Source organism: Chenopodium album, chromosome 10 (genome assembly GCF_948465745.1).
Source record: "Chenopodium album chromosome 10, dcCheAlbu1.1, whole genome shotgun sequence".
Lineage (NCBI taxonomy): Eukaryota > Viridiplantae > Streptophyta > Magnoliopsida > Caryophyllales > Amaranthaceae > Chenopodium > Chenopodium album.
In genome coordinates this window covers 24,733,101-24,749,018 of record NC_137843.1, presented here as the reverse complement: position 1 = coordinate 24,749,018, position 15,918 = coordinate 24,733,101, and positions in this window count along the sequence as shown.

Below are 15,918 nucleotides of genomic sequence, written 5' to 3'. Positions count from 1 at the left end.
TATTGACTTTATCCATGCTGCCGTAGGACATTGGGATTCCAATACTCATTCCTTTAGATTCGTCGATGATTAGATTAGCCCTTTGCCGGAGGAATTTAGTGCGATTCTTGGTTTCCCTTCCTTAGATTTAGTAGTGATTCCCACAATATGTGAGTACTACTATAAGGATTTTGAGCGATTTTTCAACCTTAAAAGCAATGATTTGAAAGTTATAGTTGATAGCACCGAGGTAAATCTTAAAAAGTTTGCCTCTTTTTATTTTAATAGACCAAAGTCGGAGTCTTTCTACGTTTATAAGAGAAGAGCCTTCCTTTTTTTGCATGGTTAGCCAATTTTTACTTACCATGGTAGCACGCATATGGGTCAAGCTATTTTTGCATGTGTCATGGAACATTTAGATGACGGGAGAAATCCTATGCCATTAATTGTTGGTGAAACCATGCTTAGCTTGGATGAATTTTTAAGAGTGACGTAGGGAAAATGTAGGTCGTTTTCTACCCTTTCCTAGAACCAAAGAAAATTTATAAACACTCGACCAACCTAATACGAGTATATGGTAAGTCAAGGGTCGAACCCAAAGGAATGAGTAGGTGCAAGCTATAGCCTAGGTCAAGCTACTTCGAAGATTGTGGGAAGATGTGGTTGGTAACTAAGGTATCGAGAAAACTACATAAATCGGGAAATTCAATATACTAACACTAGGGATATAGGTTCCACATGCAAGCTCAACGATTATGCTAATTGAAGGATCACTCAATCAATTCAAACATTGCAAAGGACAAACAATAGTTACAATCAAAGGAATTCAAGGGCTATCTCCTATAAGCCAAGCTAGGGTTCACTATGAATGGCTAACTAGGAAATTTACAATCAAATTCAATCAATTAAAGCAATTCTCAAATCAAGGGTTCATGTCATTGAAATTTGCAATGCAATCTAGATTAATCTTATAGGTTGATCACTCCTAGTTTAATTAATCACATGCACAACCATGTCAACCAATTTAATTGCAACAATTCAATCAATCAAGGATCATCAACTAGCAAAAATCATCAATCTAGCATGCTTCCCCTTCTCCCTAGCAACTAATCTACTCACTAGTGAAAATGAAGAGCAAAACAAATTCAATCTAAATCATATTCATTTCAAGTTAAATCTAGAAGGAATTCAATCACTAAACAAATTCTAAAGCAAAGAAAGAAATTCAAATCAAACATTCAAAAATTAAAGGAAATTGCAATAAAAGTAAATTCAAAGGAAAGAAATCTCACAAACTATCATTGATGAGAAGAAAAAAAATCCAAGATCAAGTTGAAATCAAAGATCAAATTCAAGTACAATCAAGTATCTTAAGCTTCTCTCTCTACTTTCTCTCTCTACTAATTCTGGAAAAATATGTGTCAAGTACAAATTAAGTCGTTCCCTAAAAAAAGAAAAGTTTAAGGGTATAAATAGAAGAAACGAGCGAAGGGGGCGGGGCGCTTGGTGCGCGCACACCACCAGGCCGCGGGCGCACAGGTGGGTCTGCGCGCACACACCCCCTGTGTCGCGCGCGCACCCCTGCTCGGTGTTCGTGGCCTTGCCTCCTTCGCTTGCTTGATCAATCTCCGCGCTCCCGAGCATCCCTATCATTGGTGCACTCGAGGCGATGCTCGTTAGAAGGGTAGCTCCTTTATCTTCCAAGAATTTGAATGCCTCAAGCCAAAGCATAACTTCTAAAGCTCTCGAGCTCGCGGAGCTAGCTTGAATTGCGTTTTCGGAATCCCGAACTTTGCTCCATCAACTTTCTTGAATGTGCTCGAGCTTTCTCCTTGGTGATCATACCTCGGGAAACTCAACATACCTACGAAACAAATCAAGGAAACAAAGAATCGAGAGAAATATTTGAGAAATGAACAAAATGACAAGAAAACCATTAAAAGCATGCATTTCTCTAAACTTACTCACAAACACACAAAGCAAGCATTATTATGTAAAAACGAGGCAAAAAAGACTAAAAATGAGAATAAAAATGTAAAGAAAATCTAGCGTAAGAGTGCCATAAATGACGCTCATTAAATTCCCCCAAGCTAAACCTTTGCTCGTCCTCGAGCAAAACAAAATCAAGCTTAAAGGAGAATGATGACATTAATTAGGCAAGCAAGAAACGAGATAGACTAGAGAATAAGAGAATATACACTAACTCACTTTCATAGGAATCACGGTCAATTTTAGCAACAATTGACAAGCCATTTAAACCTCTAGATCGCCCTAGAGGACGAGTAATGCTCTCGTAAGGGTTTCCTAAGAGGTTAACCTATAACTCTTTATTAAAAGGAGGCAAAACATAAAATGGGAAAAGAGAAAATTTAAACCTTGAATAGAAAAGGAGAGCTTATACAATGAACTTATGCACATGATCAAAACACGAGAGGATATCAAACTTTCTAAAACAACAATGGTAAGCACGTTCTAAGATATCGAGGGTTGATTGAAACATAGCACATGCTAAGTATAGAGAACTACCAAAACGCAATTCACCTTCATCTAAAAATAATTTTAGCACATTTTCCCAATTGGCTTCAAATCTTCTTTCAGCAAGCGTCTCAATAGTTCCTCGAAGGAACCAGAAAAACAATAGATTTAAGGTTTTCTCGACATCTTGACTTTGCATCCCCTCTCCTTAGGCTTTAACTCATAATGCCCTCCCTCGGTATATGACTCAACCACTAGATCAAAAGGGCTTTCCCAAAGGTTGTAACGTAAAGGCAAAAGGTTGAGGGTAGGCTTAAAATTTAGAATTTGGTGGTACACCTAAGTTGTGAAGCAAAGATTGGCCAAATCTCAACACCAAAACAAAGAGATCACCAAACAAAAACAAACTAACACCCCCAAGATTATTCAAAGCTATAACCACAATCATATATACAAAAAGCGTAAGACGCTTCCCCCCAAGCTTGAACAAAGCATTGTCCTCAATGCTTAAAATAGGGAGAAACATTTACATCAAAATGTTTTTTAACTTTTTCATTTTTACTTTTTTTTTCAATTTTTTGCTAAAGCTTTTTGAATTTGCTTTGCTTTTTCTCATTTTTTTCAATTTTTCATTATTCACTTTATTCATTGTCCTTGCCTCTTTTAACTATGGACGGCTTTTGCTTTCATTTATTCACTTGCCATTATTCACAAGATATACAAAACACAAGCTTGCTTACAAATAAGAACCAATATCCAAACTCATATACCACAATCTCTAAGAACATGATCATTTGCTTCACAAAAACCAAAAATGGAACAAAAAGAAACAAAAGGCCCAAAGTTCTAAAGATGTGGCTTGAAAAGAAGGGAAAAGGCTCAAATGGTTAGCAAGTAGGCAAATGTAAACCCAAGAACTAAAAATAAAGAAGATTATCCTAAGAAAAGAAAAATTACCACCTTGAAAAGATGCCTTTGTCCTCCCTAGATGGTTCGGTCTCGTGTTTGAGAATTATGAGTCAAGATTCAAGATTAGGTCCGCAATAGTCAAGGATCCATGCCGCTCATGCGAGTAATTATAGAAGGCTTGAAAAATAATGAAACCTCACAAGGATGTGGCAAAAACTCACTAAAAGTTTCAAATTCAACAAAGGGGAACGATTGCGAGTTTTCAAAAACAAAAGAATCCGGCGTCAAGGTCCTAATAGTTCTTAAAGGACTACCTTAGCATACTTTATCCTAGAATCAACCAAAGATACTCTCAAACCGTGAAAACCATTGTTTTTAGGAAGAATAATAGCCAATGTGCAAGCTCAAGTGGTACTAAGTCCAAAGCAAAAGCAAAATTTTAAGAAAGAAATGCAATGCCTCAAAAACATTTTATTCATATTTACAAAATCCTTTTTGGTTTTTAATTTTTTAATTTTTACTCTCCTTTTCTTTTTTTTCTATTTTGTTTTTTTTTTGGTTTTTTTTTCCCTCTTCTTGTTGCAAAGGAAAGTATAAAATTAAAATGTATGAAAGCAAAGTGTAAAAAGGAAAGTAGAAGAAAATAGAAAAGGGAAACAAAAAGAAAAAGAAAATGAAAAACATAAGAAAATAGAAAAGGAGGAAAAAGAAATAAAATAAGAAATAGAAAAACAAAGGAGAAGTAGAAATGCAACAAGAAAGTCATGCTAACACACATAAGTCCCAATTGACAAACAAGTGAATATTCGGCTACAACGCCAATGTTCCCAAACACACTAAGGTGTTAGAAAGAAAACATCCTCGAACCGTTCAACTTCTCCTAATCTAAACCTAAACTAAGCATCCAAGAGAAAAGAATAAAAAGAAGATCAGAAGGATCTCACTAGGCGTCGAAGCTATGCTACATTAAACAAAGTGAGAGAGCACCTTAATGAAGCATCAATATCCAAATCATAGCGACGAAGCAGGGTGAGAGAGAATATAGACTATATACAAAGAAGGTTGTTAGTAACTTCAATACAAAAGAAAAGAAGAATATAAAAGATAAAATGTATGTAAATAAAGAAAAAGTAATATATGATAGTATCAGGAATAGGGTCAGCAATGAAATCGGGAAGCAGAATCATCAGATAGAAGCAGAGTCAGGAAACAAGATATCGAACAACCATCATCAGGAATCATAATCACAGAGAAGCAGAGATACACAGCAGACATCGATCAGCAGAACAAACAAGAATACCAAGAACTGGACAGAGAAATCAGCAGAAATACATCATCATCATCATATCCAGAGAAGCAAGAGATACACAGAGATCAATACTAGAAGAAAAAGAGACCAGGAGTGAACTACAATAACGAGGAGGGAAACAGTGAAACACACAAACAACATAAATCATCCCCAAGCTCATAATGAACTACCCCCTAAACTCCAAACCTAATAACACATAGGCAAAAGAGAACATCATATAAAGCACATAAGAAAGGGGGGTAGCCACAATAGACTTACTCCGCACTATGGTAAGGGGTAGAATGAGAACTCCCCTCACCGGTCTCTAAGACATGAACTGAACTAGCCATCTCACTTACCTCAATAGGAGCTTTCCCCTTTAACCTCCCCTCCCGCCTAGCACGGTCTATCTCAAAGAAATGAGACCAATCATCCAAAACCAGCTCTCCCGATAATCCCCACCTACCAAAAGTCTCGGGGTTCGGAAAGGCATAGGGTTCGCGGGATCATATGTATAATCGTATCCACCGGGCCGCTTGTAGTCGTAAGTGGCCGGGGTGGTGCCCATGATAGCACTAGGAGGGATATGAGGACCCTCTGAATAGGGGTAACAAGGTCTAGGACCCACGATAGGGTCAAAGGGTTCCCATTGAGGGATAGGTCCTTGTTGAACCGGGAGTTATGGGTAGTTCAAGTATGGTTCAATCTCCCCCCTCTCACATGGTAGTCATACAATTGATTAGCATGAAAATCATAGCCAAGAGAAGAATCGCGCCCCAAAGGCATGGAAAACAAGACATTAGTGATGGAATCTAACTTGGCATGAATAATAGATAAATCAAATGTAAAAGAAGAAGTCGAAGGAGGGATAGGAGTACCTCCCCGTTCAACCGGGGGTAAAGCTTGGAAATCCGTTGAGAGAGCATCATTAGAGGCGGTTCTTATATGATTTGACTTCTTCCGAAGAGAGGGGTCGATGTTGCATCTTGGAGGTCTCCAAGTCAAAGAATCCGTTTTTGACTTACGGTTCGTAGCCTCCTTACTCAGAATCAAGAACCAATCCTTTACTCGGGACACCTTTCATATGAAAATATTATGCTTCTTGGTACGATCAAGGAACTTTTGGTTCACAAGGGCATAGACATTGAGGAAATGAGAAGGCGTCCTCTCCCTAGGATCAACTATCGGAGGGAGCTCGCATAGCAAATCTTTATATGAATCATTTAGGCAAAGAGCGAGGATAGAGATCATTCCTCCAATGAAACACCATCTCGGATATCCAAAAATCAGTTAATTAAATGTTGAGTGAAATCAACAAGCTCGATCTCATGCGACTCTTGGTCGGCAATCCATAGCCAACAAAGCTCCTCGCGGGAGATAGCTCCCAAAGAGTCCTTAGAGCATAGGGCATAAGTGAGAATACGATTAAAGTATCTCATAGCCGGATGGACGATCGATGCAGATTTAGAAGTTTGAGGCTCATATTTCCGCTCATCAGAGATACGCCGCCACCACCTGAGTTCATCATATTCATGGTCGTTAGTCATTTTTCCATTAGCCGGATAGACAAGATGGTCTTCATCAACGGCCCAAGGAAACCGAAAGTAGGAACAAAGTTGTGACTCCGACAACCGATGATCATTATTGAAAAGTTGAAAGGTCAAAGTTCTCGAAGATTCACCACTTGACTCTCGGACCACTTCAAGGGATGATAGAAACTCATACGTCCCCTAGCATAGGTAGGGGCGCTCAAATCCAAGAACTCTAAGAGACCGAGGTTCTTGGCTAGGTAGCGAACGTCATCATCTATTCCAAGTAGCTTGGTTGTTGTTTGATCGTAGAATCTTGTTGACTCGAGCTTCCGCTTGGATAGTTGCTTGAACCTATCCCAATGTAATTCCTTAGAGAATTCAATGCCATATGTCTCTACCACCTCGGGGGAGGTGGAACAACGTGCCTAGCTTTGCTTGAACTTGTTCTAGCACGCTTCTTATGACGGATGGGAACCATCTACAAGAAGCAAAGCAATTCATGAGCAATTCATTTACAATTATTATTGTTCAAGAATATTCAAAAGAAATTGCTCTAAAATCAAGCACAAACATTATTCAATCAAAAATGAAACAAGAAATGGTCACACATGAACAATGCCATGAATATTGAGACATAAGCTTGAAGCAACTAGTCATGAAGTAAAGGAAAAATTGGACACAAGAGACCAAATCATGAATCATTATGAGCAAATTAATCCCAAAACAGTGAATAATCAAAGAAATGAAACTATCATATAGAATACCCATGAGAGAGAAAATGACCAACAATGGTGAATCAAGGAATCAAGCAAAGTATACAAATTCATCATGAAAAAGCTTCAATTTAACATCCAATAACATCATTCAACACAAATTACAAGTTAAAAGAACCAACAATGGAGTTTAACATGAAAGCAAAAACAAGAGTTTCAAGCTTCAAAAATGAGGAAGAAGATGACTAGAAAGTGAGAAATTATACCTCAATGAAGCTTTGAATTACTTGCAAATTGCACAATTGATGAATATAGAACAATTAGAACACCCAAAGTTAAGATTCAAGCACCCAAACAAACCCTCAAAAATTCGAATTTTAGCCCTAAATTTTCGAAAATAAAATCGAAAATTTCGGGTTTTTTTTTTAATATTTGAAAGATTTAAATGAGGTTAATGTAATTTTGTGATGAATTGAAATTAAAAAAGGATGAATGTGCTTGAAATTTCAAAGAGATTGAAGGGGTTTATGAGCAATGAAAGAGTAGAGGAATGAAGTGGAAATCGGGGTAAGAGAAAGGAGTGAATAAGGGGGTGAACAAGGGAGAAGAGGGCATGAAATAGGGGGGCGTGTACTGTAGCTGGTGCATGCGCACAGAGGGGTTGGTGTGTGCGCACCAGCTACGGTAGGGGGTAGGGCCTGCTGCGTGCTTGGGGCTACAACACGAGCCAAAAACACTGCCTACTTGGTGCGTGCGCATAGTCAGGTGGTGCGTGCGCACCAGGTAAGGGCTTGGGGGGGCTGACTTTGCTTGAGACGCACCAAAAGAAGCTAAAAACCTGACCCTCTTGGTGCGCGCGCGCAGGGATTATGGTGCGTGCGCACCATGGGGGTAGGGGGGTTCAAAAATCGTCAAATTTCATCAACATGAGCTTAGATTTCTGACCCCTTTGGTGCGCCCGCGCAGCCTATGATGCGTGCGCACCAAGCAAGAAAATTTCGGCCATGAACATACTCTCGTGTTTGCACTAACGAGATAGTTGAAAACTCACTCGAAAAAGAGTAGAAAATCAATGAAAATGCAAACACGAGAGCATAAAACCCCAACAAACTTCTTCACCTAAGCTTAACCAAACCTCGTGAAACCTTGAATTAACACCGAAATTGTTAGAAATTTTCATCGATCCAATCTCATGGTACCTAAAATCAAGAAAACAAAGAAAAATAAGATAACAAGATGTCGACCTAAAGAGTTGGGGGCTAGTTGCCAGATACCCAGTTGGTATCCCTCTAGAATTCTCTCCACTGACGGATGGAGAGAGAAGCGAAGACCAGCTAGAATGGCCGCCTCATAGTAGCCAAAAGATTGGTCGTCGTAGCTGGCCTTCTCTGGCTAGACGACTGTATCCTCAGCATCTGACACAGAAAAAAGAAACCTATGTCCCATGACATGGTTGGAAATGAATTTCCCAAAGTCCTCCACCATTTTCTTCCGCCTGCCTTTGGGAACATGCATATAATAAGGAGCACGTTCCAACCGGCGCGAAGCAGACGGCTCTGCCCATCCTTCTCCCTTGTCCGCATACAGGGACTCTCTAGCAGCGTCTAATTTTGAGTGCGCCTCCTCCGAGTCAATGGAGCCGCTGTCAGAGGATGATGAATCAGAGTCATCATCAGAGCTATCGTCCAAGTTGGGGGTTGTTGACTAGGCAGTGTCCTCCCCCATTTCCTCATCCGACACCGAATCATTCGGCCCGGGATCTTGTCATTCATTATTATACTCCTCAAAAATCGAGGAGCTTGGGGTGCTAGTAGCACTAGGCGGATTATCATAGACTTCGGCAACATGCGCCCTAATGGAGCCTTCTGAGTATACGGTCGAGCTTTCCGAATGGTACCAGGTACCATCCGTCCTATACGTCCGACTGGTCTGCTTCGTTCTGGCCATGGTGTCCTGCACAGCCACAGACACGGTCGGATTTGGAGAAGTTCTCAAAGGGGAGTCCTCGAATGAGCATTCGGCACTCCTAGTTCTAGATTCAGCCGTCCCCGGCGACCAGCTGATCGCTAACCTAGGTCGTGCTGGGTGCGTTTGGGAAACCATTTTTGAAAAAGAAATAACAAAAATAAGGAAAGAGAAGATCAGACGGTTACCTTAGATGAAGGTACGAGAGCCGCTTGGTCTGGAAATCTGCTTACAAGCAGATAAGAGGCCGGGTGTTGGATGTTATCACAAAAGAAAACAAATTCTCAGAAGTCAAAGATTCAAGATTCTCTCTCAAGATTCACGCAAACGTGTGAACGCAATGAAGAGGTGAACCCCTATTTATAAAAAGGGTGAAAAGACTTAGGGTAAAAACCCTAGATTCTCCCATGGTAAATAGTAAAAAGCCACTCCAATGAGGGCGGACACCTGTCACAGGCGTCACGTGATGAGCCATGTCACCCCTGTGAGGGGTAAATGATTTGGGTATTTATACCCCGCCAAGTGGCCCAATGAGAGTACGACACGTGTCACACTCAGAGGCGTCCAAATGGACTACCCAGATGATGACACATGTCACGCAGATACGGCCCCTGGGAGTGATGGCCTTCAAGGCCCAAATCCCAAGGAGCCGCAAAACGGCGTTACCCTAAATCCTAGGTCACCAAACCCTAGAACAGGGCACACCTTTCTAGGACCCTATAAATAGGGAGATTCCCCCCATTTATTGGGGTACGTCTTAATCATTACATCATTTATTACTCTAAAAAACAGAGAACAACTGATCTCGAAATCCGAGAAGATACTTACTTTCCACACGTTTTACTCCGAATCTGTACTAACTTAATGTTCGGAGGTGGACCTCTGAACATCTGGAGCTCCGTTCTTTTGTAGGTACATGCGGCTTCGTTGGATCCAGTCTTCGAGTTGTAACTCTCCCAAGGGACACAAAAACACCCGAAAAATGTATGACTTTCAAATATCAAATATCAAATATCAAATGAAAAAAGAAGTCCCCAAGCTGAAAATATCAAATATCAAATATTGTTTTTGGAAAAAATGAACTCAGATGTCCCCAAGCTTCATAGAACAGCCTAGAAAACTTCAAGAGTAATTTCCAAAGTCAGCAAAGTCAGTAAGTCAAGAAAAATTAACTTACTAACTAGAAACAACAGAAATCTTGAGAATTTCAAACTGGCTACATATCTCAGCTTTAATGGACTCATCATAGTTGTTAAAAAAAAAAGAAAAAAAAAAAAAAAACAAAGGTCTCAAGCAAACATTGCACATCATTGAAGGCAACACATGAAGTGTATGTTCCACATAATAAGACCTCAAATGAAATGGTAGCTTGTTTGGAAGCTCTCTCAACCTATTAACAATCTCAAATGATCTAAGAGTTAGACACAATACAACTTATTATGTGACAACCTTCTCATAATAATTTATTTGACATTATTAAAGAGATCTTAGAGTCTTCACTTTAATCATTGAAGGCATGTACAACAAACACACAACAGGTCGATTGTACTACATACCCTAGACACAAATGGCACCTAATGGTCAAGATAACACATCCCAAGCAACAATCTCATTTATGAAAGGAACATTAAAAAGGAACAAAAACACCTGCACAATACATCAAAGCCTTCTCAATGCCTGAATGTTCACATCATAGACTAAAACAACAAACATGGTACATGTAACAGGTAACAAAAAGATTCAGGCAACAACCAGACAACCAGCTAACAAGGCAACGACCAGTCCACAAGGCAACAAAAAGTACTAGGCAAAAACAGACATCAAGGTCAAAGGCAACAACCAGCCAACAAAAGCAGCAACAATATCCATACCATAATTTTAAGTCATAGCAATGCATTCAATTCCAAAAGCCAAACACAACCACATATACTTTACTGAATCCAAATCTAAAATGCCATAATTAAAATCCAAAGTCAGCATACTACTAGTCACATGCAAATCATTGTTCCAAAGTCAAACCATAAATAACTAATTCTTACAAATAAGGCAACATATAACTTAGCTATAAGATTCTTTGTCAGAATCTTTGTTAGGAGACTTGATTTTTTTTTTTTGTTGCAGAGCAATTACCACCAACATCATCATTAGACTTCACTTTGTTAGGTGAAGGGCAGCCACCAGCATCATCATTGGACTTCACTTTGTTAGGTGAAGGGCAGCCACTAGCATCATCATTAGAGTTTGAGTTAGAGGGATAATAGTGATCACTGCCTCTTGGCCGATATCAATCATGTAAGGGAGGTTGGCCTGATGGAACAATCCCAAACCTGTACAATTTTGTCTAATTGTTGTAGTTATGCTCACCTTCACAGCCACTACCTAATTCACAATCCCTGTCAGTGCATTACTAGGTCTCAGATGTGTAATGAGACCTTGAGTCATCAAATAATCTATCATTAAATGATTCAGTTTGCATCTCCAAAGGAATTGGAACTCTAACAGGAGATTTGGGTGGTTGATCAACCTCCTCCCCACTAAATTTGGCTGATTTGTCAACCTTATCATCACAAATTTTTTTCTGTTTTCAGTACATTTCATAGCTGTGGGTGTGATGAGAGTGTGATTCAGATGTGTCAGGGGACAAACTCAGGATGACCACAAATCCTGAAAGACATAGGTTTACATAAAAAATGTAAACATTGATGATCACACATTGTAAATTTAAATTGGGCATGGACAGGGGACAGAGGGATAGTAAGGGATATAACAATTTGATAGTAAGGACTTACTATCATGCACGTGTATATTTCAGTGTTTATAACAGATTCAAACAGTTCAAGGAATGTTATGCTTCAAGCCTTCATTTCTGTTTCTACCATGAAACATTCAAATAAGAGGCTTCAAGACACAAACATTACTGAAACTAGGCAATCAAAAGAAGCTGTAAACAAATTTAATCAAACCGTGTGCATAATTAATCAAACACTAACATGAATTTAGCAAACTTATAATTACTCATACAATTACATGAAAGAATAACCCAAATGAATCAAAACCATTACAGTAATTAATCACCCATATTAATTAGAACATAGCAGGAATAATAAAACCCATATTAATCACATCTTAACATAAATTAATCGCCCAAATTCATCTCTTTATATATAACAGGAATTAATCACCCAAAGTAATCATACCATAAAAGGAATTAATCACCCAAATACATCAGTCGATAACATGAATTAACCCGACATAATCAAACCCTAACACGAGTTAATCACCCAAAGTAATCATACCATAAAATGGGTTAATCACCCAAATAAACATGTCAATCCCTAACATGAGTTAATCACCCTAACATATAATCCGTATTATACAGCATAACATCTTTCAAATTTTCAAGGCAAATTCCAAACCCGTATAATTGAAATGGAAAACACTATAATAATCAAGGTAAAATGAAAATCATCATCAATCAAAGGTATACAATCACAAATTACAAATCACACAAACTAAGCATAATAGTTTACGCAAAAAAAAAAAAAAAAAAAAAAGGAAAAAAAAAAAACACTTGTAAGGGTAAGATACATATACCAAGTGTAGCAATTCTTTCACTTTTGATTTTTTTTTGGATGGCTTTGATTCGCAAACACACTTAGACCATCGATGTATTTTTTTGCTCCAAATTGTCTATGAAAGAGGATGATTAAGGAGAGAGAATAAGATGAACAAGGGTTTTTCAAAAGAAAATACCCAAACCTCAGAAAAAATGAAGAGAGAGAAAGAGGGGGACATAAAAATTAATGGTGGCATGAGAAAGAAAAAAGTTTAGAAATTTAGAGAGGAGATGACACAAAAATCTGAAAAAATACAAGGGTAAAATAGGGAGAAGGAGCTACATGACAAAAATATTTGAGGATATATTGTTAATTTTGTGATTTTAATAGATGTTGGGAAAAACAAATGAGTCATTCTTTTTGGGACTAACGGGACGTTTGGCTAGAGGGATAGGTATAAGAAGGATAAAAAGGGAGGATAGGGATAGGGATTTAGTAATGGGGATTATATAAAAATTATCCTTGTCCCTTGTTTGGCATGGGAGTGAGATTTCATTATCATTTCCTTGTCTCATATTTGGTATGGTAGACTAAATAATGGGGATAAATAATGTTTTTACATTTTCACCCTTTTGTATACTAACCTTTTGCATACTACATTGTCTACGTATTGATAAAGGCTTGATTACAGGACTTACAGACTTTCATTTATTTGTAACAAAAAAAATAAAAATAAAAATTATTTAGCTTTTTCTTTATTTTTTTTTATTTTTTTTTTTTGTATTTTTTCAATGACTTTTGTATTTTATATTTTTTCAATGACTTTTGTATTTTATATTTGTAACACCCTTTTGTATTTTTTCAGTTTAATAATGATCCATAGAACCCACTGATTACATACTAGAGTTAGTTAAAAAAAACTCATGTACTACTTGTTGAAGCCTAATACATGAAGACTAGAAGAAGGTTACAGGCATAATGTTCCAAAAGATCATCAGCAAAAGTACAAGAGATCATCATGTTAACAACTGATAAGAGCCATAACGACAAGGCTTGGAAGTTGAATTAAGTCCTAATCAAAAGACAAAAGGAAGCTGATCCATTATATTGCAAAAGTCCTTCAAAAGACAGGTCACGATTTTATCAACACCTAATTTTTTCCATCGATCTCTTGTAAAACAAATATTACTTTGAAGTCATCGGGCATAGTAAAAATCATGTCCATTTTGGCGGCATCTTGACCAATGAGACGAGTAGCCTTCACAATTTGGTCCTGTGTGAGATTGGGGAGAGCACACAAAACTTGGAAAAGCTGTTTTCTATTATCTGTCGTTTTCTCATGAAAATCAACTTCATGCACAAATGCCCTTTTAATATCATTCATTGCTAATGCGTTATCTTTTTCCGCTTCTAATAAACTTGAGATTTCCTTAGATATTTGAATGAACTCGACTTCAAGTGGATCAGTATCACATGACTTCCTTTTATTAGATAGCCTAGAAGTACTCGGAGTAGTGATAGTACCTTGATTGTGAGAAGTACCTTGGCTACCATCATTGGATTCTCCCTTCAAAGTATCATCATGGTCATGATCTTCATCCACATCTGACTGATCTCCAGGGCCTTTAACCTTGTTTCCTTTAGCCAAATCACTTGCATAAATCTCTACCAATTTGTCATAATGTACCATAGGTTTTCCCCACAAACAAGATGATCCATCTCGACTCTAGTTAACATAAAAAAAAATAACATAAACTCAGAAATGCTGTAAAAAGGTATGGAAAGCATGCTATTAACATAACCACAAAAAAAAAAAAAAAAAAAAAAAAAAAAAAAAATAGAGCAACAAAAAAAAGGTTCTTTTAAGTGAAAGCTAAAATACCTTTTCCCAGCCCATAAATATTTCCTTGTCACCTGTTACCATTTCTTTTCATCATCCCAACCAAAGCCACTGCCATTTTTCTAAATATAAAGAATCCAAGAAAGATGCTTCTTGAGAACCTTCAGCTTGGATTTTATGTGCGGATCAGCCTTAATACCTGAAGTGGGAAGCTTCTTTGCCAACTCTTTTTCAATATATGATAAATAACCTGACTTGTGCCCCGTATCAACTTTCCAACCAGAATTGTTCATCTCATAAAACAAGTTAATAAGATGGGTTTCTTCCTCCGAAGACCAAATTCTCCTATTGCTTTTGTTTGATGCTGGTAAACTTTTGCCTTGCTTCAGCTTACTCTTCAAGAAATAATGGTGACACAAGAAATTACAGTATGGGAAAAAAACACAGAATTAAACATCAATCATATACCCAAAAATGAGATAAGAGCAATTTACATGAATCCCAAGCAATAAATCTAGTCACATTGTTGCAAACACTTTGTAAGCACACAAATTCATTCACAAAACTCATATAAACTGACAATAAAATGGCTGCAAACACACTAATAATACACATCAAAGAAATGTCACAATGTGTGTTTCCATGTAAAAAGTCTGTTAATATAAGAACAAAGGAAATAAGTGCAAACATAGTAGAAAGCAAACTCATATCAAAGGTTCTTTTCCGGAATTACGATGGTTCCAAGTGCACAAACATCACAATCATCGTCTTCTAGGTTTCCAAGCCTCCCACATTTCTTGAGCTAGTTCGTTTCTCCATATACTCCATTAAGTTGATGTTTCAGTAGAATCGATCGCATGAATATCTGGTTGTTGAGACCTCATGTATTCATCTAATTTTTCTTCTAATGGATCATTACTCATTTGTTGTCTAATTAAGTTGTGAAGATAAAAACATGCTAAGATTATGTTGGTGTGTGTCTCAACTGAATAATACGATGGGTTTCTTAATATCCCCCATCGCATCTTAAGTAGACCAAATGTTCTTTCGATCACATTTCTTGCAGAAGCATGCCTCGTTTTGAATAATTCTTCTTTTTTTGTAGGGGGGTTAGTCCATTCTTGTAAATGATATCGTTGACCTCTATAAGGAGCAAGAAATCCTTCACAGTTTTTGTAACCAACATCGACAAGATAATAACAACCTATTAAACAAACAACAATTATATAGATTCAGTGAGTGACAAAAAAATGCACAACTAAGTTCACTATATATTTGACAATTGTTAACTATAAATGTCTTACCACGAGGAACCCTCATGCCATTTGCTCTGGAAAGGGCATCTCGAAGTACTCTTCCATCTGCAGCACTACCTTCCCAGCCTCCTAAAACATATATAAATTGCATATCTGGTGCACATACGCCAAGTACATTTGTTGCAATGTAGTTCTTCTTGCATCAATATCTTGGCTTTTCGACGACACGGACATTAACTTTTATAAAAGTTCCATCTAAAGCACCTAAACAATTCTATAATACAAAGGAAAGTAATTTATAATTACAAGGTTTTCATTTTTTAGACTGTTTTGTCTTAAGGAGGAAATAAAAAAAATTAATATAATTTTCATACCTTAAACCATTTCCATTTTGTGTCTGTACA